Here is a 25,794-nt window from a genome sequence, read left to right as displayed (position 1 = left end):
TTAATGGAGTGTCACATATAGTGACACGATCGTTATCTGCCGTCTCTCACATTTTCATTGGTTGCTTTACATTGCTGCTGTTAAAACAGTCGCCAGAACTATGAAACTACGATGTGGTAGTGATAATCATACATAGATTTTACCGGTGAGATTTTTAAATTTTCTACTCACGTTTTCTGCTAGACTTCCGCCAGTATAAAGTAAAGACAGATACTATTTAGCTCTGTCAAATCTTGTTGTGGATCGCTATTTAAGGTGGTCGTGGAAAACCTCCTACATACTAAACCCCACGACAGTTCTTGATCACAGTAACTTTCGATAAAGCGTCTTTCTCCTTGATGTGGCGTGTACAATAATGCAGCAGACGAGTCAACACTACAGTTGCGGATTTTCTGCAACTTGATACTTGGTGAACAAAATCCTTTTTAGAACGACCATTTTTTTATGTATATTGTACGTACACATTCACATTCACCACATAGAATTCCCCCCCCCCCCCTCCCAAATAACGTGTCATTCACAGTTGACTGTGCTTTCTTATAGGGTACAATTATTCTTTGTACCTAGGCAACTAAAGTAAGTTCTTGCAAAAAATCGGACTGAAGTACTCTGTAATTTCTAGAGAAATGTCAAACAAAAAATAGTGGATATTAGTAGAGTACGGACCAGTTAAATATTTCAAGAAGACCGCGGCGTTGCTTGACTGATACTTGAAATTAACGCTTTATTTTACACAACTTCCTGTCCGGTTGGTTGGGGTTGAAGGGATCAAACAGTTCCTGTCAGGAAAGCGAGCTTAATCTCCTTCTTCTATAAAGCAATGGGTTCAAAGTACCCTATAATCTATGAAGGTCTAATCACACTTGTATACTTCTGTCCTTCAAATGAAATGTATGTCTGTTGTTTTCCTCAGTGCGGGGAAATTTATTTGTTCGCCAAGACTTGTGTAGTTCCCTTTGTATATACCACTTAATTCATCCTGCGTAATCATCACGACCATTTCATCTGTTTCGGCTCCTCTGAACACTTCTAAGCAACGAGTGGAAGCTTCTACCTAACTCTGTGTGTTACATGAAGTATTAAAGTAAAACTGGCTACAATCCGCAGGATGGTTTCAACATAATACATTTTCGCTAGTCATGGTCCTATTGGAAAAGATATGTTATTGCCTTCCTCCGACTTTTGAACTGATCTATCGTTTTTCTACATTAAGAAATCATTGACAGACTTAGAAGGAGTCTTAACTGACGGTCTTCACTGTGTGTCGTTGGTGTCGAACCCCAGGCTTTGCCAGATAACCACTAGGCTATCGAAACACACCCTTCTTGCTACGACGTACCTTAAGGATTATTCCACGTTCACTAACATTTATCGAGTACGCACTTTTTGATTATTATCTTTATCCGTTTTGAATAACATAAGCAACAGTGCTCGCATTAAGTCTCATCACTTGCAGAATGAAGAAGGAAAACATTTTCGGTTAACTACAAAACTCAGTCAGATGATATTAACGAAAATTAAATTGGCTGAGACTGTCACTTTACCACAGAAGAATAGAGGGATAGGGGAAATCAACATGCTTAGTCTCAGTATAAAGGAGGCTAAAAAGAGAGTAAACGAGTTGTTAGTTTGTTTGGAAGATCTCAGGTGTGCGAAGGGAAGTGGTGCACCTTGTTTGTCTCGGGCCATATAACCACAGGCTAGCAAACAGCGAAGTAAGTGGTTGTAAATTATCTGTACACTAATATAAAATGAGGTGAAAAAAGTCATGGATAGCGATATGCGTATATACAGATGGCGGTAGTATCGCGTGCACAAGAGATAAAAAGGTACTGTCATTTGTATTTTATGTGAAAACTTTCCCGACGTGGTTATGGCCTCACGACGGCAATTAAAAGGCTTTGAACGCGGAATGGTTGTTGGAGCTAGACGCTTGGGACATTCAATTTCCGAAATCATTAGGGAATTCAATATTCAGCGATCCACAGAGTCAAGAGTGTGCCGAGAATACCAGATTTCTGGGATTACCTCTCACCACGGACGACGCAGTAGCCGACGGTCTTCACTTAACGACCCAGACCAGTGCTAACAGACAAGCAACACTGGGTGAAATAACCACAGAAATAAATGTGAGACGTACGAATATCGTATCTTTTAGGACAGTGTGGCGAAATTTGGGGTTAATGGACTATGGCATCAGAGGAACCCTTCGAGTACCTTTGCTGGCAGAACATCTCCTGCAGTGCCTCTCTTAGGCTCGTGACCATATCGGTTGGACGCTAGACGATTGGAAATCAGTGGGAGCTCCGATTTCAGTTGGTGAGAACTGCTGGTAGATTTCGAGTGTAGCGCAGACCCACGAAGTCATGAACCCAAGTACTCAACAAGGCTCTGAAAGCTGGTAGTGACTCCATAATGGTGTGGGCTGTGTTTACATGGAATGGACTGGGTCCTCTTGTCCAACTGAACCGATCGTTTGTTGGAAACGATTGTTTTCGGCTAGCCGTAGGCCATTTGCAGCCTTTTATGGACTTCATGTTCAAAAACAACAATGGAATTTTTGTGGATGACAATGCACCATCTCATGGGGCCACAGATGTTCGCGATTTGTTTGAACAATGTTCTGGAAAGTTCTAGTGAATGATTAGGTGACCCAGATCGCCCGACACTAATCCCATAGAATATTTATGGGACATAGTGAGAGATCAGTCCACGCACAAAATCTAGCCCCGGCAACACTTTTGCAATTATTGACGGTATAGGGGCAGCACGGCTCAGTATTTTTGCAGGTGACTTCCGACGCTTGTTGAGTCCATGCCACGTCGAACTGCTGCACCGCACCGGACAAAATGAGGTCCGACATGATGTTAGGAGGCACCCCGTCACTTTGGCACCTCAATGTAGGTCTATAATAGGCAATGTAACAATTGTCACTGTGTAAGTAGGCTGTATAGGTTTTTTTATTGGTAACGCCACGTAGCGCTCTGTATGAAAATCACTGGCTGTGCTGTGTGCAGTCTGTGGCTAGTTGGCATTGTTGTTGGCTATTGTAGTGTTGGGCAGTTGCCTGTTAACAGCGCGTAGCGTTGCGCAGTTGCAGGTGAGCTGCCAGCAGTGGTGGATGTGGGGAGAGAGATGGCGGAGTTTTGAGAGCGGATGATCTGGACGTGTCCATCACAGACAGTAAATTTGTAAGACTGGATGTCATGAACTGATATATATATATATATATATATATATATATATATATATATATATGACTTTTGAACAATGTTAAGGTAAATACATTGATTGTTCTTTATCAAAATCTTTCATTTGCTAGCTATGCCTATCAGTAGTTAGTGCCTTCAGTAGTTAGAATCTTTTATTTAGGTGGCAGTGTTGGTGCTCGCTGTATTGCAGTAGTTTGAGTAACGAAGATTTTTGTGAGGTAAGTGATTCGTGAAAGGTATAGGTTATTGTTAGTCAGGGCCATTCTTTTGTAGGATTATTAAAAGTCAGATTGCGTTGCGCTAAAATTATTGTGTGTCAGTTTAGTGTTGGTCAGAATAAGTAAAGAGAGTAATGTCTGAGTACGTTCAGTTTTGCTCAGCTGTTTGAAAAGCAAATAATGTAAGAGGTTTATCAGCACAGTCATTCATAAATTTTTATAAGGGGACGTTTCAACTGTCCTAAGGAAAGTGACTGCGAACTGGAAAAAGAACATATAAACAATTAATTTTTGTGTAGATCACGATATAGAAGCATCTGCTTGTGAATTAATGTAGTACTTGTTAAAGTTATTTCTATTGTTACCGGTCACCACTGGGCAACTGGGAAATTTCCACGAAAAAATGTTGATGTCTTACTGTGCTATCTCCCATACATAAAGAAGGGATTGTCAATTTTCAGTGACTTCAATGAAAAGTTTTTAAAATAATATGACATGAAAAGTTATCTAAATATTGATTGGCGACTCCATAGAGTGCTGTGTGCACAACGACCATATACGTGAAATTAGAAAGAAGGTCAGCGTTGGTCGTAATATTGATGGTTTATTGACAGCAAAATCGATTTTCAATCACATAGTCATCATCTTCAGTGCTATGGTGTACAAATTAAACTCATAGGAACTGGTGTCAAGTTATTATCACTAACCAAAGCTATGAAACGATCACAACACTGAAGATGATCACTATGTGAATGAAAATCGATTTTGCTGTCAATAAACCATGAATATTACGACCAACACTGACCTTTCTAATTATCGAAATATGCTATTAGCCACTTACAATTTACTTTCAACGAAAAACTTCCACTCAAGAATAGCTCAAGACAGTTGCACGCTTTGGGGTAATGTATTCATACAATGTATTCATGCACTATACAGAACTTAGCTCCATGTCCAGACCAGAAACAGAAAAAAGATAATGACTGTGAGTAAGAGAAAAGTAATGAGGGTTTCAATAAAAGGTTAAAAAATATTGGCTGAAGTTAAGTTTACAATGAGCCTATTGCCAACTATAAATTCAACTTATTTCTTAACAAGAATTTTCATCTACCTTTACGTACATCTACATATATTCTCTAGAAAGCACTGCAACGTGCTTGGAAGAGGGGATTCCACTGTACAGCTTGTTATGGCTTCTTCCCACCCGTGGAAAGTTCGAAGAATGATTGCTCGTACACCTGTATGCGAGCTGCAATTTGGGTGAATTTGTCCAGACAGTGGTACGTAATGGGCTGAAGAATCTTCCTAGATTCCTCACTTAAACCTGGTTTTTTTACACACTGTAAGTAGATTTCGCGGCATATTTGGGGTATTTTCCAAGTATCCTACCAAACACCGAAGTCCATATCCTAGTCCACTTACTCACTTACTACTGATCATTTTATATTGCCGCAAAGTGTTACATTCAAGTATTTGTATTAGTTGAATGTGTCCAACTGTGTCTCTTTTATATTATAGTTTTGGTACTGCGTAGTGCCCAGTTCTGCATTCCTGAACATTTAAAGCCAGCTTCACAAAATTTGCAATACTTTGAAATATTATCAAAATCTAAATATCCACGGGTGTACTGCCGGTCTATAGTGTCCAACGGGCACAATATTTCGGCGGTCATACATGTCGCCATCATCAGGTGAACTGACGGACTGAGCTCCTGTGAACGTGTCGGCACGGAGATCCGTACGCTATGGCTGCTCAGAGGGAACTGGCTTCAGTCGCGGCGGCGGGCGATTTAAATACTCTCCGCCCGCGCGCGCTCCCTCCACCGTCCGCACCCCGCGCCACGGTCGCGCAATGGAACAGATTGCGACGGCGTCTGAGATGACGTCGGTGTGATGGCTCTGTCCGCCGTGGTCGTCACAACTTAACGTTTGCTCGATGTACTCTTGATTAACCCGATCGCTGGTTCCCAAGCCTTGCTAAGATTATAGCCACAGTCGCGGTTTATGAGGTCGTCATTGGTGCGAATTTCGATGGCCTCTCTAACAACGCTGTCCCAGTATCTCGACGTCTGTACCAGAATCCTCGTGCGTTCATACTCCATAGCGTGATTTTCCGACAAACAATGTTCAGCGACCGCCGACTTGCTCGGATTCATCAGTCGAGTGTGCCTCTTGTGTTCACGGCATCGATCCTCGACGGTACGCATCGTCTGACCAATATACGACTTGCCACATTGACACGGAATCTGGTACACGCCGGCCTTCCTCAAACCGAGGTCATCTTTGGCGCTCCCCACCAGTGCACGAGTTTTATTCGGAGGACAAAACACAGTTCCGACCCAGTGTTTCTTCAGAATGCGGGCGATTTTCCTCGAGAGTGCGCCTGTATATGGAATAAACGCAGCGCCTACGTCCTCCCTCGTGATTTCATCCATCTCCACCGGTTGTGCTGTAGTGGTTGGGCGGAGAGCACGTTGAATCTGCCACTCTGAGTACCCATTTTTTCGAAATACAGTTCTCAGATGTTCCAATTCCTGGGGTAGACTCTCTGCGTCAGAGATAGTGCGCGCCCTATGTACTAGAGTTTTAAGTACCCCATTTCTTTGTGAAGGGTGGTGGCAGCTGTCTTCGTGCAAATACAGATCAGTGTGCGTTGTCTTTCGATACACCCCATGACCTAGGGTGCCGTTAGCCCTTCTCTTGACGTCAAGGAAAGGTAATTTAGCCTCCGTTTCACCAATGACGACCTCATAAACCGTGACTGTGGCTATAATCTTAGCAAGGCTTGGGAACCAGCGATTGGGTTAATCAAGAGTAAATCGAGCAAACGTATAGCTGTGACGACCACGGCGGACAGAGCCATCACTCCGATGTCATCTCAGACGCCGTCGCAATCTGTTCCACCGCGCGACCGTGGCGCGGGGCGCGGACGGCGGAGGGAGCGCGCCGCGGGCGGAGGGTATTTAAATCGGCCGCCGCCGCGACCGAAGCCAGTTCCCTCTAAGCAGCCATAGCGTACGGATCTCCGTGCCGGCACGTTCACAGGAGATCAGTCCGTCTGTTCACCTGATGATGGCGACATGTATGATTGCCAAAATATTGTGCCCGTTGGACACTATAGACCGGCAGTACACCCGTGGATATTTTGATTATCAAATACGCCGGGAGAAACTCAAGAATCACATTATCAAAATCTGATTATTTGTGCAATTTCTTTCGGATTGTAAATCATTGTAGATAACAATCATCTGTGAAATGTTTTAGCTTACTATTAATATTGTATATCAGGTAACTAACGTACAACATGAAGAGAAAAGGTCGCATCTCACTTCCCCAGGGCACAAGTGACGTTATTTTTACATCCACTGATGACCATTCAAGAAAACATGCTGCGTCCTACCTTCTACGACGTCCTCGCTTCTAGCTTTTGATACCCGATGTGATATACTTTCGTTAGTAAGCATTGGACTGTCAAATACTTTTCGGAAGAGAAGAAATGTACGTCCATGCGATTAGCGTGACCCACAGTTTCCAGATTGTAGTGTTATAAAAGCGCGAGGTTGGTTTCGAATTGCGGATGTTTTGGGAACCCATGTTGAATGGGGTGGATGTTGTCGTTCCGCACGAGATATTATTTTCTAAAATTCTACGACAGATGGAGGTCAAAGAAGTGACCAGGAGTTTTGTGATCTCTTCTGCTATCCTTATTGTAGACATTTTTAACTCTTGTATACGCCTAATTCTTGGTATAATTTTTCGTTTGAGGGTTGTTGTGAAAATAGAAGATAATTCAACCAGAAATTCTGTATAGGAGACAGTATCTGGTAGACAGTCTATTGGGTTCTGGGGTTTTGTTCAGTTCTAGCTATCTGCCAATGCCACTGACACTCGTCTGCATATCATTCATTTGAGCAGTGAAACGATACTTATACAGGGGCAGTACTCCTGGATATTCCTTTGCAAAGGAAGTTTGGAAACAGTTCATAACTTCCACTTTGGTCTGATATTCTTCATTTGACTCCCTGTGTCATACCGCAGTGTCTGGCCATTAACTATGGTGCCTCTGGCAGCCTTTTCACATCACCAGAATTTGTTTGCGTTCTTGAGAAGTCTTGGGATAAGAATCTGGTAAGTTAGTCGCTGAAGGCTTCAAGCATTGCCCTTTTAGCAGTCAAACGTGTTTCCTTGAGCATTTCTCTACATAATGTTTTCCAACTATCGCGCAGTACTCTCTGTTTCTTTAGAAATTAATACAGATAATATAATAAATTGAAATCAATACGGAATATTGTTAAAAGATAGACATCGAAAGAAACGGCACTGCTTATATTACAGTTAATGGGAGCATGATAAAATGCGTTTCATGTGGGCATATATTTTTAATAATTAGGTTCTGCAGGAAAATGAGGAGGAAGTTGAGAGAAAAAGAAGAAGCAATGCAGGGAAAATATAGTCAAATGAAAGTTTCTCACCCATCTCACTCCGAAATACGGACAATCACAATGGCCCTCAAATTTTAAAGTTTAAATGGCGTTGATGACAACTGCAGTGAGATACAACAAGTTTGCGACTCAGTCGCGTATGTAGTACATAACTGATTCAGGGTATTACCCAGAGAGATTAAAACGTGCCACTATTATGCCTCTTTATAGGAAAAGTGGGTCCAGAGAGATCAATATCTACCGGACTGTCTCACTCCTCACATACTTTTTCGAAACCTTTCGTGAAGGTAATGTGCTGCAGGGCTGTAACCTACTTGTATGCTAACGGAACACATAGTAAATCACAGTTTCGATTTCATGAGAACTTGTGTACTGAGGCAACTATTTGTTCACTCAAAATTTTCATATGATAAAATAGCACCAGTTGGGGTATCCTGCCACTTCTCGAAGCGATTTGATTGCGTCAGCCACAACATTCCATTATGAATGTGCCTCATTTACTTCCTGTTTACGAAAGAGGATGCAGAAACATGATGTTCGAATAGTACAAACGCGGACACCACATCATCCCAGGGCTATTTGATGGGACTGCTACTGTTCCTATCGTTTTTATTTTACCCAGGAGACAGAATTAGTCGTTTTGGTAGGTGATACAAGTGTTATTTGTTTTTTGTTATATTTGTATATTTTAGATATATGTGACGATGCTGTGTTGATTATATTTATATGTTTTGACGATGCCATTATGGCCCTATCACTTTAGGGCATGGTGTAAAAAAGATCTGAGGATGGTCATTACGGACTAAAACCGGTCATCTTCTAAAGAATTGATAGTGTGATCGAAGATTGGTAAAATAAAAAAAAAACATTTGACACTATTGGATCACTGTTTGTACACGCGACCATGTCTCAGTTGGTAAAACAAGTGTTATTATCAAATCGAGTAAAGAAATATCCATACGAAAAACAAATAAATGATGTTTTTGTTACAGTTATGAACTATTTTTGCACAAATGTGCTATTTAAAAGTTTGTTCTGAACTATCAAAAGTACCGCTCCTCTTGTTAATCTAGTGTACCAGCCAGTTCTTGGGTATGCATACTGACGAAAACATAAAAGGGAAAAACCATATCGGTGATCGGCAAATACTTTTAGCTTCAGCTGCTTTTGCCATAAGAATAATTACGAATTTTGGGGACATAGAAATCGGAAACTTAAAATATTTAGCCTATTTTGATTGACGTCCTGTGGCATAAGTTTCTGAGGAACTCCACACATAGGCAAAACATGTTCATAGCATAAAAGAAATGACTTAGTATTATTTTTGAGCGTCACACTCGTACCTCTTAGAGACCTGTATTTGAGCAATAGGAAATATTAGCCACAGTTTCACAGTAGATTTATTCAGAAACGACATTTATTATCATCAATATATTGCTATCTGATATTGATGCAAATATTCATAAATATTATGCTAGAGGGAAAAATGATCTCCCCTTCCAACTAAATCTGATTTTGATACAGGAAAGAGTGAAATATTTAGTTATAAGACTCGTTGATAAGCTTCCAATAGAAGTGGTCATTTTGCGTATGTTCTACGGAACTTGCAACTAATCAACTAGCTGAATCAGGGGTTAACGACCCGACTGCGACAAGGAACAATTCGAATTTGAAAATTTGAGAAGGAAATCGGCAGTGCCCTTTCAAAGGACCCATCCCAGCATTTATAGATTTTGGGAAATCATGCAAAAATTAATTCTGAGTGACCGGATGGCGGTTAGAAGCAACATCCTCCCACATATGAATACAGAGTGTTCCCTCATCTACATCTACATGGATACGCTGCAAATCACATTTAAGTTCCTGGCAGAGGGTTCATTGAACTATCTTCACAATTCTATATTATTCCAATCTCGTACAGCGCGCGGAAAGAAATCGTGGTTCCTGATTCATATATTGCTGTCTGATATTGACACAAATATTCATAAATATTATGCTAGAGGGAAAAATGGTCTCCCCTTCCAACTAAAACTGATTCTGATACAGCAAAGAGTGAAATATATAGTTATAAGAGTCGTTGATAATCTTCCAATATAAGTGGTTATTGTGCATATGATCTACGGAACTTGGAACTAATCACCTAGCTGAATCAGGGATTAACGACCCGACTGTGACAAGGAATAGTTCGAATTTGAATAGTTGGGAAGGAAATCGGCAGTGCCCTTTCAAAGGACCCATTATTTATAGATTTTGCGAAATCATGAAATATGAAGAATGCTGCACATCTTTGGATTTGTTGTCTGACATTAAACTATGTCAGCCTACAAATCCAAAGATATTCCCATTATTTTTAGCTTTATCCTCCTATTTTTCCATTTTGGACTTCGTGCGTCGTATCAGTCGTACTCAGTATTGAAGACTAGGCACCAACAAACCTGCTTGTGATGGGTTAACATCATATGAAATATGAAGATCGCTCGCACATATTTGGATTTGTTGTCTGACATTAAACTATGGGTCCACAGACACAATTTTGGGTGTAGATTCTGTGGCTTCTTGGAAACATCATATGAAATATGAAGACCGCTCCCACATCTTTGGACTTGTTGTCTGACATTAAACTATGGACCCCACTGGAATAATTTTGGGTCCTTATTTTACGTGAATAGTTCTGTTACTACCCAGTACTGGCAAATAAACTGTATTTGTTCCAGTTTATGGCAGTTCATTTTACGTGTTTTGTTTATAATTTCCAACATTTCTAGGACATTAATTATGTTTATTGTGTGAGTAAGAAAAGTCACGTCTTTTACAACATCAAAATTACAAAATCCAAAAACAACACAGCTTCAGTATTTTCAGAATAGAAATAGCTACAGGCATGATAACACACAAGACCAGTGACGTATTTACAATTTTGTTTCGGTGGGGCGGTATACCTTTCATTTTACAACAGCTGAAACTGAAAATTAATTTTAATGATCCGTACTAATTTACTGATCCGTACTAATTTAATGTGCAAAATTATAAGAATAAGGTGTATCATTGCTTTACATTTGTTTAGTTGAAACAATAATAAAATTGCGAAAACGATTTATTGAAGTCAGGAATTACATCATGAGATCAATTTTGTAAGGTTTCGAGGTTTGAACGATGTTAATAAAACATGATCTAGTTGCTAAGAGAATTTTCTGCACCGATTCTATTAACTGCCTATTTTTATAATCTCTTGTTAATTTACTTTGAAGAATATAAAGTCTGCCCATTTCTGGTAATTAAATACACATAAGTAGAACAGATGATTGAACCATTTACTGTTCTTGTTGTTGTTGTGGTCTTCAGTCCTGAGACTGGTTTGATGCAGCTCTCAATGCTACTCTATCCTGTGCAAGCTTCTTCATCTCCCAGTACCTACTGCAACCTACATCCTTCTGAATCTGCTTGGTGTATTCATCTCTTGGTCTCCCTCTACGATTTTTACCCTCCACGCTGCCCTCCAATACTAAATTGGTGATCCCTTGATGCCTCAGAACATGTCCTACCAACCGATCCCGTCTTCTGGTCAAGTTGTGCCACAAACTTCTCTTCTCCCCAATCCTATTCAGTACTTCCTCATTAGTTATGTGATCTACCCATCTAATCTTCAGCATTCTTCTGTAGCACCACATTTCGAAAGCTTCTATTCTCTTCTTGTCCAAACTATTTATCGTCCATGTTTCACTTCCATACATGGCTACACTCCATACAAATACTTTCAGAAATGACTTCCTGACACTTAAATCTATACTGGATGTTAGCAAATTCCTTTTCTTCAGAAACGCTTTCCTTCCCATTGCCAGTCTACATTTTATATCCTCTCTACTTCGACCATAATCAGCTATTTTGCTCCCCAAATAGCAAAACTCCTTTACTACTTTAAGTGTCTCATTTCCTAATCTAATTCCCTCAGCATCACCCGACTTAATTCGACTACATTCCCTTATCCTCGTTTTGCTTTTGTTGATGTTCATCTTATATCCTCCTTTCAAGACACTGTCCATTCCATACAACTGCTCTTCCAAGTCCTTTGCTGTCTCTGACAGAATTACAATGTCATCGGCGAACCTCAAACTTTTTATTTCTTCTCCATGGATTTTAATACCTACTCCGAATTTTTCTTTTGTTTCCTTTACTGCTTGCTCAATTTACAGATTGAATAACATCGGGGAGAGGCTACAACCCTGTCTTACTCCCTTCCCAACCACTGCTTCCCTTTCAAGTCCCTCGACTCTTATAACTGCCATCTGGTTTCTGTACAAATTGTAAATAGCCTTTCGCTCCCTGTATTTTACCCCTGCCATCTTTAGAATTTGAAAGAGTATTCCAGTCAACATTGTCAAAAGCTTTCTCTAAGTCTACAAATGCTAGAAATGTAGGTTTGCCTTTCCTTAATCTTTCTTCTAAGTTGAGTCGTAAGGTCAGTATTGCCTCACGTGTTCCGAAATTTCTACGGAATCCAAACTGATCTTCTCCGAGGTCGGCTTGTACTAGTTTTTCCATTCGTCTGTAAAGAATTCGCGTTAGTATTTTGCAGGTGTGTCTTATGAAACTGATAGTTCGGTAATTTTCACATCTGTCAACACCTGCTTTCTTTGGGATTGGAATTATTATATTCTTCTTGAAGTCTGAGGGTATTTCGCCTGTTTCATACATCTTGCTCACCAGATGGTAGAGTTTTGTCAGGACTGGCTCTCCCAAGGCCGTCAGTAGTTCCAATGGAATGTTGTCTACTCCGGGGGCCTTGTTTCGACTCCGGTCTTTCAGTGCTCTGTCAAACTCTTCACGCAGTATCGTATCTCCCATTTCATCTTCATCTACATCCTCTTCCATTTCCATAATATTGTCCTCAAGTACATCGCCCTTGTATAGACCCTCTATATACTCCTTCCACCTTTCTGCTTTCCCTTCCTTCCTTAGAACTGGGTTTCCATCTGAGCTCTTGATATTCATACAAGTCGTTCTCTTATCTCCAAAGGTCTCTTTAATTTTCCTGTAGGCAGTATCTATCTTACCCCTAGTGACATAAGCCTCTACATCCTTACATTTGTCCTCTAGCCATCCCTGCTTAGCCATTTTGCACTTCCTGTCGATCTCATTTTTGAGACGTTTGTATTCCTTTTTGCCTGCTTCATTTACTGCATTTTTATATTTTCTCCTTTCATCAATTAAATTCAATATTTCTTCTGTTACCCAAGGATTTCTACTAGACCTCGTCTTTTTACCTACTTGATCCTCTGCTGCCTTCACTACTTCATCCCTCAAAGCTACCCATTCTTCTTCTACTGTATTTCTTTCCCCCATTCCTGTCAATTGTTCCCTTATGCTCTCCCTGAAACTCTGTACAACCTCTGGTTCTTTCAGTTTATCCAGGTCCCATCTCCTTAAATTCCCACCTTTTTGCAGTTTCTTCAGTTTTAATCTACAGGTCATAACCAATAGATTGTGGTCAGAGTCCACATCTGCCCCTGGAAATGTCTTACAATTTAAAACGTGGTTCCTAAATCTCTGTCTTACCATTATATAATCTATCTGATACCTTTTAGTATCTCCCGGGTTCTTCCATGTATACAACCTTCTTTCATGATTCTTAAACCAAGCGTTAGCTATGATTAAGTTATGCTCTGTGCAAAATTCTACCATTCTTTCATTTCTTAGCCCCAATCCGTATTCACCAACTATGTTTCCTTCTCTCCCTTTTCCTACACTCGAATTCCAGTCACCCATGACTATTAAATTTTCGTCTCCCTTCATTATCTGAATAATTTCCTTTATTTCATCATACATTTCTTCAATTTCTTCGTCATCTGCAGAGCTAGTTGGCATATAAACTTGTACTACTGTAGCAGGTGTGGGCTTCGTATCTATCTTGGCCACAATAATGCGTTCACTATGCTGTTTGTAGTAGCTTACCCGCATTCCTATTTTCCTATTCATTATTAAACCTACTCCTGCATTACCCCTATTTGATTTTGTGTTTATAACCCTGTAGTCACCTGACCAGAAGTCTGTTTCCTCCTGCCACCGAACTTCACTAATTCCCACTATATCTAACATTAACCTATCCATTTCCCTTTTTAAATTTTCTAACCTACCTGCCCGATTAAGGGATCTGACATTCTACGCTCCGACCCGTAGAACGCCAGTTTTCATTCTCCTGATAACGACATCCTCTTAAGTAGTCCCCGCCCGGAGATCCGAATGGGGGACTATTTTACCTCCGGAATATTTTACCCAAGAGGACGCCATCATCATTTAATCATACAGTAAAGCTGCATGTCGTCGGGAAAAATTACGGCTGTAGTTTCCCCTTGCTTTCAGCCGTTCGCAGTACCATTTACTAGAAATTTAAAAGAGAAAAGGAAAACGGCAGTGTCCTTGTTTTGTCATATCACTTGTCACAGTTTGGACGTCAGTCCTTTCTTCTAGCTGAGTTTCATCATGGTGAGCCCAATCAGACGTGTCTCGCTAGTTCTGTTCCTTAGGTATGTCTTGATTCTCTTCAGGATGGAGAAACTGGGCTCATTCGTTGCCGCTGTCACTGGTAGAGTTGCCGGGGGCTGTAGAGACCGAAACATATTGGAAAAGATCTGACGGTCGCAGACAGACTGGCTTTCGTGGCTCCATCAATGATACTTATGTCTTCACTTTTTCGTGGTAGAAGGCAATTAAAGCTGTTAAAAGTTCGCACTATGTCAAGAACAGATCCTGTAATGAACTAATGAAGGCGTCCAGAAAGGGTATGAAGACAGACACTTTAGGCTGATTTGCACGATGTGCTTGCTTTGTAGAAATGCGTGGTTGCTTGATTTCAGCTCCAATGGCCAATGCCAGTTCCTTGGCTTCTAAAGAAAACCCAGCTGAAAGTACAATCAACGTTTTCTGATATGGCCAGCAATTCCCTTTTGAGATCCCTGGCGATGTTGATTGGCTTTGCAAAATCCATATCTTGGAGCTGAAGTTGACGACAGATGGACTCACCCAGCGCAAACTGTACAGAACGTGTAACCGAGCAGACGACAAAATCTCCCTTGGTGGTGACTGCTAACAGAATCATGGGGTCGTGAGGTGTGGTCTTTTTGTCAAATTCTTGAATCTTCACTACAGCCGAAACAACACAAGTCTTGTGCACTGCGAAGACGCTCAATCCATCTACTAAATGTGGTACGTTTCAAAGACCTTGCTCGAACGTCGGTTAATGATTCAAGGGCGTCATTTAAATGCCTTCTCTTTGGTGACCCAAAGAAATTATGTATCTTTTCCAGTGTTCCTAGTGAAAAAAAATGGTACGTACAACTTCGCGTGTGTCGACGACTACCAAATTGAAAGTATGAGCTGCACAGTGAGAATATACAGTTAAGGGTACTCCTGTTGTATGAATGCCTGAGCTCTACGGGATTTTCTGAACATGGATGCAGCACTGTTATAGCCGTTTCTTCGTAAAAATGAAACATCAAGACAAATTTTACCAAATTTTCTGTTATACCTTCACCTAATTATTTGCCAGTCACGTTGAACACTGGAAAAAATTCCACGAATCCTCAAATCCGGGGAAATCTAACGGGCACAAAGGAAGAGTAGGTCTATTCTAGCAACATCATCAGTTTCATCCAGAAGACCCGTGGAACCTTTGGCGTCATTAATGCGCTGAATAATATTTCGCAGGAGTTGGTTATCGCTGCAACTGACGATCTGATTTTGGATTGGTGCACTAATGTACTTGTCACGTTTACCAGGTTCTTCGAAACTTGCTCACAGGTTTTCGTCACCTCTCGCGCTATGTTTTAGAATGGCGCGAAAGTTGCCCATGTTCTTGTTATCTTGTATATAGACTTCAACAAGGCCGATGTCCTCGTGTCCCCTTGATGCAATTTCCTGACGTCCATTTTCTATTTTTTTCTTCCTGAACCACCCAGCCTTGGTCCAGACAATGTTTTACGCCTATTGTCTTTCTCATCATCGTGTGAACAAAACGGTCTCCATCGATTACTGCAGCCTTATGATAAGCGTTGCTTGCATGGAAGTTGAAATACTGAAGAGCATGCTTCCACTTCGAAAACTAGGAGGTTACCAGGGCTCCAACATTTTGACGAGTACCTTTATTCGAACTTGTCTTAGCGAAAAATGCACACCACTTACAGAAGACACAGTCCTCTTTGGTGCAGTATAATAACCAAAAACATTTCTCCATCGAACGAAGTCTCGATTTACGACTTAGTTCACTTTCCACAGTTAGGAGAAATTTTGAAGTTGCGTCGTGTAAAATAAATAAATAAAGAAAGAAAAGTTGAAATTTTGTAGCTTCATTAACTTTTCGTTACTTGACAGCAATCTGTCACTTATCATGTGTCAATAAAGACGTTCATTTTAGTTCAGGACCCATCAAAGGTGATTTTAATTAGCAGTACTGCTTCTATTGTTTGAAAACAGCAGCGGCGCCAACAGTGTTGGATCATCCGTTTTCCCAGCCTGAAAGGATAGAATTTTTCTAGTAGCGGTGTTTTGTAGAAGTGGTTCCAAATGTTGCCACGTTTGGTTTGCGATGTATTCTTTGCTCTTAAAACAAAGATTTTACTACACTAGCTTCAACAACACTGATGTTCCCAACATAATCGTATCGACAACTTAACAACTGGTAACGCAGAGAATCGTGTACGAAAAAAACTACATTTCTTGGTCAGCGCATGCTTCGATAGTGTGTTCACCACTTCTACAGGGTGTTACAAAAAGGTACGGCCAAACTTTCAGGAAACATCCCTCACACACAAATAAAGAAAAGATGTTATGTGGACATGTGTCCGGAAACGCTTAATTTCCATGTTAGAGCTCATTTTAGTTTCGTCAGTATGTACTGTACTTCCTCGATTCACCGCCAGTTGGCCCAATTGAAGGAAGGTAATGTTGACTTCGGTGCTTGTGTTGACATGCGACTCATTGCTCTACAGTACTAGCATCAAGCACATCAGTACGTAGGATCAACAGGTTAGTGTTCATCACGAACGTGGTTTTGCAGTCAGTGCAATGTTTACAAATGCGGAGTTGGCAGATGCCCATTTGATGTACGGATTAGCACGGGGCAATAGCCGTGGCGCGGTATGTTTGTATCGAGACAGATTTCCAGAACGAAGGTGTCCCGACAGGAAGACGTTCGAAGAAATTGATCGGCGTCTTAGGGAGCACGGAACATTCCAGCCTATGACTCGCGACTGGGGAAGACCTAGAAAGACGAGGACAACTGCAATGGACGAGGCAATTCTTCGTGCAGTTGACGATAACCCTAATGTCAGCGTCAGAGAAGTTGTTGCTGTACAAGGTAACGTTGACCACGTCACTGTATGGAGAGTGTTACGGGAGAACCAGTTGTTTCCGCACCATGTACAGCGTGTGCAGGCACTATCAGCAGCTGATTGGCCTCCACGGGTACACTTCTGCGAATGGTTCATCCAACAATGTGTCAATCCTCATGTCAGTGCAAATGTTCTCTTTACGGATGAGGCTTCATTCCAACGTGATCAAATTGTAAATTTTCACAATCAGCATGTGTGGGCTGACGAGAATCCGCACGCAATTGTGCAATCACGTCATCAACACAGATTTTCTGTGAACGTTTGGGCAGGCATTGTTGGTGATGTCTTGATTGGGCCCCATGTTCTTCCACCTACGCTCAATGGAGCACGTTATCATGATTTCATACGGGATATTCTACCTGTGCTGCTAGAACATGTGCCTTTACAAGTACGACACATGTGGTTCATGCACGATGGAGCTCCTGCACATTTCAGTCGAAGTGTTCGTACGCTTCTCAACAACAGATTCGGTGACCGATGGATTGGTAGAGGCGGACCAATTCCGTGGCCTCCACGCTCTCCTGACCTCAACCCTCTTGACTTTCATTTATGGGGGCATTTGAAAGCTCATGTCTACGCAACCCCGGTACCAAATGTAGAGACTCTTCGTGCTCGTATTGTGGACGGCTGTGATACAATACGCCATTCTCCAGGGCTGCATCAGCGCATCAGGGATTCCATGCAACGGAGGGTGGATGCATGTATCCTCACTAACGGAGGACATTTTGAACGTTTCCTGTAACAAAGTGTTTGAAGTCACGCTGGTACGTTCTGTTGTTGTGTGTTTCCATTCCATGATTAATGTGATTTGAAGAGAAGTAATAAAATAAGCTCTAACATGGATAGTAAGCGTTTCCGGACACATGTCCACATAACGTATTTTCTTTCTTTGTGTGTGAGGAATGTTTCCTGAAAGTTTGGCCGTACCTTTTTGTAACACCCTGTATAGCGCGCACTATCTTTTGTAGTCATTAACGGTCATTGACGGGTACTCTACTCTGCTGAGGCTGAGCTCGTAAACTTTGTATGTAACTTAGCATTGTTGTTAAACTTGTATGTGTTACTGAAAGAAAACTGAAAACATTTAATGTCACTATGTACTGGAAAACGTTGTTCAGATAAATAAGCTTTAATGCCTTAAAAACAACTATTTTCTGTTAACCAATCACAACGTACAAACACACCAGTTATCGGCAATTCTACTTCGTACGGAGATTCGTTCGTTAACAGTTTGTCTTTGGCATATTGTAGAAACAAACAACCTGTTTCTTTACATACTGAAGCAGAGGTGTTGGTAATCCTTGTTTTCTACCCATAGTACTACGATATTGTGTGCCGGTATGTAAGGAAATATCTATAATTCCACATTATGCGGTTGGGTGGGGAGTTATGTGAATACAACACTGCACAGACATTAATTCACTAACAATAAAAAAAATGGAGCCATCAGATATGTGGCGTACGTGGCATATAGACTATGCAGAACACTAAACAAATAAGAAAAGCTAAACATGATCATGAACAAAGGACAAAACAATGGTTACAACAGCAAGATAATATACCGCCTACACACAAGCACTACAATGTGGATAAAGACAGCAGACACTAAAAATAAAAATTATCCAAATATACTAAAAGATAACAGCAACAGATAATGCACACTCACAGCAGGAAGCTCATCTGCCAGCACAAACAGAAAATGGCACGCCATACATACCACAAGCAATGCACATACAAAATTAATAACATAGTCAAAAACACGAAACAAACGTATCCTTCAGGACAAATAGCACAATACAAAAGAAATTAATACATTTGACAGAATAGTAAGAAAAATAGAATAGTTTGTGAATATATGAATTAAAATGTAGAAGCAGCAATTCAAATTTATTGAGCTGACGGCAAGAAATTTTAATGTCAGGTGCTAAGAACGTATAAGGGCGCTGAAGAGTGAAGTACCCACTCCATTTATGCAGAACATCTAATAAAAGGAAATTATTACCACACTGTGATAAAATTAGATATGACGACCTTATACCACAACTACAATAAAAAGGGAATAGTCACACTCCGGGGTAAAATGATTCTGATAACCAACACCGAAAAAATTCAGTGATGCACAGTTAGGCTTGTAACGCGTCAGTGCAGTCCATAGTAAATTATGACTGAAATGTTTAACAGACCTCAATGGGAATCGTTGGTAAAAGGGAGACGTTAAGAAAGTTTGGTAATATATTGGAACTTAATCTGATTTTGATTTGGCGAGTGGTTTCGATTATCGTAAACATTAACCGTAGTTAGTGACAGCTATCTTCGGTAACATGCCGCGGCTCCGATCACCGGTTCCTCGTGTGGTGAATTAACTGGGGTCAGATGATGGTTATGATAACAGAGACCGATCACCACCAATAGAAACACAAGACATTTGCGATTTAGTTAGTTACTAGTCCTTATATGTAGGAGACGTCGTTATCAAGAAACCATATGCTCTGCCTCATTCGTGTACACATCTCGCTTAGGGCTAGCTGAGAATAAGGCACGACAAGCTGTGGTGTGTACGTGGACAAACAGTTCTCTCCCAATCTGTTCGCTGGCAGAGTGACATACGGTGTGGGTTACGTATACTGGTGGTCTGCAGGGAGTAGCAGTTTTGCCACAAAATGCAGCCAACATTTACAGCAGCTCGGGATGATAACTGAACATGACAAGAATTGTTAAAATGTTAATAAAAACATGAAGAAATACAGTGTATGCAAGACGAAAGCGGGCCCACTCCCCAAGCAAGTTGCGATTTCCCACTCGCTTAGATACGTGATGGGCTTGCTTGATTTTAATAGCTTCAGTTCAAATGGCTCTGAGCACTATGGGACTTAACATCTGAGGTCATCAGTCCCCTAGAACTTAGAACTACTTAAACCTAAGTAACCTAAGGACATCACACACATCCATGCCCGAGGCAGGATTCGAACCTGCGACCGTAGCGGTCGCGCGGTTCCAGACTGAAGCGCCTAGAACCGCTCGGCCCAACCGGCCGGCAATAGCTTCAGTTGTTGCTTTGAAAATGATATGAATGTATTTTCGTCCTCCTCTGAGTTGTTCGAGTAAATTACTTTGTATTCCGTGAATGAAGGTGTACGTATAGTTGACGATTAAACTAAGACTAGTTCATTTAAGAAGACTCTCGAAATGACTCCGCTACAGCGGACAGGCGAAGTACTTACATCCTGTCATTCTGTACTTAAGTCCTTAAACCTGAAGCCGTACTGTGTTTCATGTTTTCAAGCATTGCTTCCAGAGGTAGGAGAAAACGGTTTCATTAGTGCAAATGGTTGCTTAAAAAGATTGTGGATAGCGAACTTGTCTCGACGCCATATTTTAAGAGTGCTGAAGCTTGGCTTATCACCTCCGTGGCCATCTGAATAGGCAGACTAACTGCTACTGGTCCACCGAAAACCTTCAGATTATGCAAAGAATTCCTCTTTGACACACACACACACACACACACACAAAAAGGAACTGGGTGCGCGGTTTGTGGTAGGAGATTATGGGGCCCGATGGTCTTTGATATCGTAGTCGATGCAGGTTGTTACCTCCCAATTTTCTAGGACGACTGCCCTCTGTAAAGGAACCGTAAAGACATTACTTTTTTCCCGGCAGATGGAGCTACGTGTCACACGTGTCGTTAATCGCTGTCCAGTATTTGTGAAGCCCTTCACGGAAAAACTGACTGTAAGCAAAGATTTGTGGCCGCCCCGTTTACCAGAACTGCCTTGTAGTTTTTAATCATACAGGTATTTAAAAGGGAAAGTGAACGAAAAGAACCCCAAAACGGTAAACCAACGGAAGGAAAACAGAAGTTGGAGTGTTGGCACAATCAATTTAACAGTTCTGCGTAATTTTACAACGTAAAACTGCATAAAATGTGCAGGTTGACTATCTTTCACGTAAATTTTAAAATCGTTTTCTGGTTTTAAAAAGTGATGTTTTTGTACGACCTTACTGACATGGAGCCACAATTCTCTTGGATTTATTGCATTAGTGGAAGCAATAGCATTTACATCTCATACATTAGTTGTTGGAAAAATTGAAACTACCCGATAATAATATACAGTACATTCTAGTGATTTGGGAATATTTTCTGTATATTTGTTTAAGGAAATTTCACAAATCAGCCACGAACATCAACAAATATAGCTTAAAATCTATTATTTGCAACGTGAATAACAATTGGTGTCAAACGTAAACCAACAAAAGCAAAACATATGCGGAGTATTTGTGATGAAAATTTCAACTGAAGAGAAGAAATGTGCGGAACCGTTTTTCGGCTTTCAGTTTTCTAGTTTTATTTTGTGGCCGTTTACGTACGTACCGTTAAACCGGTGGGGGAGAGAAGTGATACATCTAGACGGGAGCGGGTCATCCAAAGATGTAATAACGAATGAAAGATTTAACCACAGCAACTGCATCTGTTGAATCCAACGCCACATGAAGGTTCAAATGGTTCAAATGGCTCTGAGCACTATGGGACTTTACATCTGAGGTCATCAGTCCCCTAGAACTTAGAAGTACTTAAACCTAACTAACCTAAGGACATCACACACATCCACGCCCGAGACAGAATTCGAACCTGCGACCGGAGCGTTGGCGCGGTTCCAGACTGAAGCGCCTAGAACCGCTCGGCCACAACGGCCGGCCCTCATCAAAGAGTCGTCACAATTTACAGTGGACAGTGGCTATTTCTGCCACACCTAACACTCTTAAATCTGCAGTTTCAAAGAGTAGCAGGAGTCATTGCTGCACATTCATAAAAAGGGAACCTTCCCATCGCACCCCCCTCAGATTTAGTTGTAAGTTGGCACAGTGGATAGGCCTTGAAAAACTGAACACAGATCAATCGAGAAAACAGGAAGAAGTTGTGTGGAACTATGAAAAAAATAAGGAAAATATACAAACTGAGCAGTTCATGTGTAAGATAGGCAACATCAAGGATAAAATAAGCTCAGTAGCGCCGTGGTCCCGTGGTTAGCGTGAGCAGGTGCGGAGCGAGAGGCCCTTGGTTCAAGTCTTCCCTCGAGTGAAAAGTTAACGTTATTTATTTCCGCAAAGTTATGATCTGTCCGTTCGTTCATTGACGCCTCTGTTCACTGTAATAATTTTAGTGTCTGTGTTTTGCGACCGCACCGCAAAACCGTGCGATTGGTAGACGAAAGGACGTGCCTCTCCAATGGGAACCGAAAACCTTTGATGGCAAGGTCATAGGTCAACCGATTCCTCCACAGGAAAACACGTCTGATATATTCTATACGACACTGGTGACGGCATGTGCGTCACATGACAGGAATATGTTGTCAACCTACCTAACTTGTACGCTTGGCGAACGGGTAAAAAGAGTTTTCTCCTTGCCCGATATAGGTTTTCTTGTGGATGTGATAATCACTCCCAAAAAAGTGATGAAAACATTAGAGTTTGTCACATAAACTGCAAAAAATGAATGCAACAGTTTCACAGTCGCACAGTTTTCCCTGTGCTCTGTCAAAACATATGTTTTTAACGTTTTCAAATTTTTCCGTGTGTAGACCGTCAAATCCTGCATATGTTCAAGGAAATCTGAACATGTCCTGGAATTTTGGGGAGCGAAGTTGATTATGTGTGAGTGCCTGAACTTTGATAATTAACACACGATAACGTAAACAATACTGCTCTGTGTACCTGTGCAGCTTCGCAAAATCATAGAATCTTTTCACAAAGTATTTCACTTGCCGAAAACCAAACACATCTAACTGTTGCACAAGAGGTGTACAACCTGGAGGAATGGTAATCACGTCTACTCCCACACTAAAATTGTACAATGCCTGATCCTTTTTTCCTGTATAGCTGTCAAGGAGTAAGGCAAAATCTTTGTCCGCGTAAGGAGCAATCACACGTTCATTAAAGCCTTTCACTAGTCTTTTCTCCACTTTTCCTGATGTTTGTTTAGGTGTAGCGTCCCCATACTACGGCGCAGTTACCTCGCATCGGACGGACGGACGGACAGATAATAATTGTCTGAAAATAAAAAATTAAACTTTTCACTTGAGGAAACACTTGAAATAAGGGCCTCCTGTAAAGATGGTTATTTAACCGAAACCCGTAGATCAGGGGCTCCCAACAAAGTTTTGTCGATAACCCCCTCATCGAGCATGATTGGTACCTTGTCATATCACAGTATCAAGTACCTAGAAAAGCCAAATTAAGAGTCTTTTTATACGTTTTCTATTTTTGGTACTTAGAAAAAACATTGATATATTCATTATTGAAAAAATATTGAACGGCCAAAACAAAAAATCTGTTATCATACGAAATATATTTAATATATTTTTTATTCTAATAGCATCTTACGGACCCCTCTGACGTAGCTCGCGGACCCATGGGGGTCCGCGGCCACCTGTTGGGAACCACTGCCGTAGAGAATGAAGGTTTATTTGTACAGCTCATGGCTCAGTGATGCATTTCTTCAAATATTTGACAGCTGTAAACAGCTACCTTATAAAAAAAAAAAAAAGAAAAGAAAAAAAAAACGTGGCCTTCACAGAATTTGCACATATAGATACTTATCCTCCCATGTTCCCTTTTATTCCCTCCGCTGAAAACGCTCATTTACCGATACAAGCAAATGATAAGCAACCCTAGCGAAGTCTTCAGTGAATGTTGCTTCGTGTGTGTTCGCTTCCATTTGCTCAAGTTAAGACGCTGGACGGTCGCTATAATGATGTCCCACAGATGAAAATAATTAGCGATTACCTCCAGCGCGCGGTCGCGGGCAGCCAGGCAGCGGCAGGTGGGGTGTGGCAGCAGGTAGGAGCGCGCCGCCGCCCTCAGCTGCGTGTGGTGTGGCCGGGGCGTCGCACCTCGTGGCTGCTGCGTGTCGTGTCGTGTGCCGTGTGTCGTCCGGTCGGCTCAGCTGCCACGCAGGAAGCCGGCGCGGCGCCTCACCTGCCGCGGCTCGCGCGCCTCCACTGCCGTCACTCAGCCAATCGCCTCCCACGCAAATAAGCCGCACACGCGACGCTTGCCCCGCCTGTTGACACCACGGTCCAATAACGCTGCCGCTGGTACAAACAAAAATATGGCCAATTCGGTTCTGAATACTTGCGCACGTTACCGGTTGCAAAAATGGCTCTGAGCACTATGCGACTTAACTTCTGAGGACATCAGTCGCCTAGAACTTAGAACTATTTAAACCTAACTAACCTAAGGACATCACACACATCCATGCCCGAGGCAGGATTCGAACCTGCGACCGTAGCGGTCGCTCGGCTCCACACTGTAGCGCACGTTACCGATTGCGTTCAAATGCTAACTGCAATACGATTCTACATCTACATTTATACTCCGCAAGCCATCCAACGGTGTGAGGCGGAGGGCACTTTACGTGCCACTGTCATTACCTCCCTTTGCCGTTCCAGTCGCGTTTGGTTCGCGGGAAGAACGACTGCCGGAAAGCCTCCGTGCGCGCTCGAATCTCTCTGATTTTAAATTCGTGATCTCCTCGGGAGATATAAGTAGGGGGAAGCAATATATTCGATTCCTCATCCAGAAACGCACCCTCTCGAAACCTGGACAGCAAGCTACACCGCGATGCAGGGCACTTCTCTTGCAGAGTCTGCCACTTGAGTTTGCTAAACATCTCCATAACGCTATCACGCTTACCAGATAACCCTGTGACGAAACGCGCCGCTCTTCTTTGGACCTTCTCTATCGCCTCTGTCAACCCGACCTGGTACGGATGCCACACTGATGACCATTACTCAAGTATAGGTCGAACGAGTGTTTTGTAAGCCACCTCCTTTGTTGATGGACTACATTTTCTAAGGACTCTCCCAATGAATCTCAAACTGGTACCCGCCTTACCAACAATTAATTTTGTATGATCATTCCACTTCAAATCGTTCTGTACGCATACTCCCAGATATTTTACAGAAGTAACTGCTACCAGTATATATATATATATATATATATATATATATATATATATATATATATATATATATATATATATAACTGCTCAAAAAAGAAATATAAACCTTTGCCTCTTCGGTAATCAGTCGAAGTGGCTGATCGATTTGTCTCCTACCTGACTCTCCACTACTGGTCTCATTTTCATTTAGTTCCAATGTTGAAATGTGTGTGAAATCTTATGCGACTTAACTACTAAGGTCATCAGTCCCTAAGTTTACACTCTATTTAAGCTTAATTATCCTAAGCACAAACACACACATCCATGCCTGAGGGAGGACTCGAACCTCCGCCGGGATGAGCCGCACAGTTCATTTAGTTCATTGTATTTTTGGTATGCCCGCAAAAATAACGTAAGTCGCTAACGTACGGCTAAGGGTCGACCGAAGTGCGGACGATTCGAATTTAAATGGCCAAATAATTACACTGCCGGAAAAAATCGCAACACTCAAAAAGAAATTTAAGGAATACATTTGCCTATGTGACATATTTAAGTGATAAATATTGCAACATCGGAGGTTAATGTAAGCACATGATAGGCCACT

At 41.6% G+C, this 25,794-nt stretch overlaps 1 protein-coding gene across 3 annotated transcripts in view; it reads right to left on the bottom strand.

Annotated features, from left to right (window-relative positions):
- Positions 1–24,226, bottom strand: part of LOC126257301 (mesoderm posterior protein 1) — a 93,865-nt gene extending 69,639 nt beyond the window's left edge. For all 3 annotated transcript variants that reach the window (XM_049955552.1, XM_049955553.1, XM_049955554.1), the window contains exon 1: positions 24,035–24,226. The gene's annotated coding sequence lies outside the window, so the exon portion shown is untranslated. The remainder of the gene's footprint in view (positions 1–24,034) is intronic.
- Positions 24,227–25,794: the final 1,568 nt, after the last annotated feature.

Source organism: Schistocerca nitens, chromosome 1 (genome assembly GCF_023898315.1).
Source record: "Schistocerca nitens isolate TAMUIC-IGC-003100 chromosome 1, iqSchNite1.1, whole genome shotgun sequence".
Lineage (NCBI taxonomy): Eukaryota > Metazoa > Arthropoda > Insecta > Orthoptera > Acrididae > Schistocerca > Schistocerca nitens.
This window is presented reverse-complemented; position numbering and strand designations above follow the sequence as displayed.